This window comes from Seriola lalandi, unplaced genomic scaffold, assembly GCF_002814215.2.
Source record: "Seriola lalandi dorsalis isolate HSWRI2012SDOR001 ecotype SW California unplaced genomic scaffold, Sedor1 jcf7180002054501, whole genome shotgun sequence".
NCBI lineage: Eukaryota > Metazoa > Chordata > Actinopteri > Carangiformes > Carangidae > Seriola > Seriola lalandi.
Genome location: NW_019525054.1, coordinates 552,905 through 555,498, shown reverse-complemented (window position 1 = coordinate 555,498; position 2,594 = coordinate 552,905). Strand labels below are relative to the sequence as shown.

General features: G+C 39.9%; 1 long non-coding RNA gene across 1 annotated transcript; it reads left to right on the top strand.

Moving 5' to 3' along the window:
• Positions 1–29: 29 nt before the first annotated feature.
• LOC111659922 (uncharacterized) lies at positions 30–1,808 on the top strand. The gene is made up of 3 exons (XR_002761117.2): positions 30–170; positions 1,372–1,455; positions 1,674–1,808. It is a non-coding gene; the product is annotated as an uncharacterized LOC111659922 (long non-coding RNA).
• Positions 1,809–2,594: the final 786 nt, after the last annotated feature.

Here is a 2,594-nt window from a genome sequence, read left to right as displayed (position 1 = left end):
GGGGGGGGGGGGGGGGGGGGGGGCTGCCTCCCGACCACAACAGGCTTACCTGTTGCTGCACTGTGGTAACAACAGTTTGTGAGCGTGATGTCGCGAGGTTTCCTTCAGAGGAGCTGCGAACACAGATGAAAGTGTGAGGACAGTCATCATGCTGGACCTTTAATCTTCAGGTATATTATTCTGATCGTCCAGTGGTCGGACGTTTGTTTTTGTGAGGACAGCGGCAGTTTTCATCCTGTTTACATGCCGGAAGAAAAACAGCATCCAAAACAAATTTGATTTCTTTAGTCGAGTGCTGGAGCTTTACAGGCATTTAAGCTGCATGAAATCACAGCAGGTCCATGATAGGACTGTCGTTTAATACGTTTTTGTCTTGACGCAAACATTTATTTTTGAAAGCTGCCGGAGTCTAAAATAATATTATAATTGAACCTTTAACTGAAAAAAATAGTCTATAAGCAGGTTTTTCCCGTCACAACATGAATTAGTTGCCTACAAATATATATATATAGTTTTCAGTTTTTTAAAATGTCATTGATATAAAGAAGTGATGCCTAAATGACAAATTCTAGATTTGGAAATGTGTAGTGAGACTTAAAGGCACATTCTTAAGGCTATGTATCATTACTTATTCATTCATTGATAAAACAATTAAAGAACTACTAAGAATGAAATATTAAAACTGAGAAAGTTTAGATTAAATTATGAGGCTAAAATGTTAAAATAATACAGTACATCATCCCACATTTAAATCATTTACATTCAGATATGAGACTTTATAAATTACATGAACAGACTTGATCAAATTGATGCAATTATTTCATTAATTGTTTGGCTTTAGAATTAGGGTTAATCTAATTATGCATAATTATACAGTAATTGTAAATTCTGTCTCTTTTTAATTCAAGAATCTATGAAAACTAAATATATTTAAACTCATGCAGCAAATGAACAATTTTAACATCTGATGAAAGACTTCTGGTTATTTAGTCTTATAAATTAAGAAATTTAGTCAATGTCAATAGTTGTCATTTGTCTGATGTACTTATTTCACAGTAAACTGGACATGTGTAGAGAAGGTAGCATTACATAGGAGCTGAATATGACATTTTATATTAGTTTAATAAATAAAATTACTGTGAGAATAGAACAGCATCTCCTCTGTTCAGTCTGTTTACATTGAAGGTTTTGTCTGTAGCCTGGATTATTACAGTGTGATCGAGTTATATTAATGTCATACAAATGATGCGCAGTTATCAGGATTGTTTTAATGCTACACTTGAAATTAGAAATAAAGTTTTACAGGGAGATCCTCACTCTTTAGACCAGTCGCAGTCTGATGCAGCTGTTGTGGTCATTTCTCTGCTGCAGCTTCTCATGTGAAGATGCTGCAAAACAAACAGAGCTGGACAAGAACAGATGACAGGGAAACAGGGGATGCTGAAGATGGATGAGGTGAAGCCATTTCCCAGCATGAAGAAGGAGACTTCCTTCATTATGCCACTGTTTGTTTATTTAGATCACAGTGTGGTTGGTGCGACCACAGTCAGGTTGATTGCAGTTGCATGGTGGTCTGTTATTTCGAGCTGTGGAGTGATTTTTAACTGTCTTATGAAACGCCACGTAGTGCCGTGGCACTGACTGACTCTGCCTGTCTCTCTCATCCTCTCCAGACCGTCTCTCACGTGCAAGAAAAACCGCCTCGCGAGCCGCCACTCCCCTGCCGGTCTCTGGCTACCACACACCTAATCAGTCCTGATTAGATGCACTGTAAGGGACGAGGAAGCCGGGCTTTCAGAAGTTATGATGACAGAACAGAAGAAAGCGATGGGCTCCCTTAAATAAAGCCTTCATCAGGGCATTGAGCAGAAACATCTGTGTGTGTTTATGCCTGCTGGATTTAACAGTAGTCAGATCTCCAACTTATTCCTCTGGTGTCATCCCAATTTACCTCTCTTTTCCTTTAACGCCCTTCAGTCCATAGCTCTTCTTTTAACACCATCAGCTTCATAATCACACACACCCAAGCCTCCACATAAATACACACACACACACACACACACACACATGCGCAATTCTGGCAAGCACACACAGCCCCATCCACACGGACCTAAGAGATCCAAAATCAGCATCAGTGAACACAATGGCAATTAGTAAGGGGGACAATTTGCTCACATCTGGAGTGTATTTCCTTGCCACCAGAATACCCAGCAATCCTTTCTTTCAGGCTCTGGCGTGGTGGGAAATGTGTGTAGTCTTTTTATGTGTTTTGTTTAAAACAGATGGGCGGTTTACATTAGTGGAGATGGGCGATAAACAGCTTAGAAAGGATGGAGAGGAGGGGAGGGAGAAAACCACTGGGACACAAAGAGAGAGACACCACCATCCCTTCCAGTTTGTGCAGACATTGGACCGAGGCGTGTTGTGGACATACATTATTTTCTCGCTCAGTTTTGTTTGGGTCGGCTTTTCCTTAATTATAGTTGTGTAAAAATAGGTTGTTACCCTATGGTGTGTTTTAATGAGCCTGGGTGAGACTAAATTTATTCTGTTTGGGTCACGGGCTGAAAAGTCAGAAGAATCTTTTTGTGAAA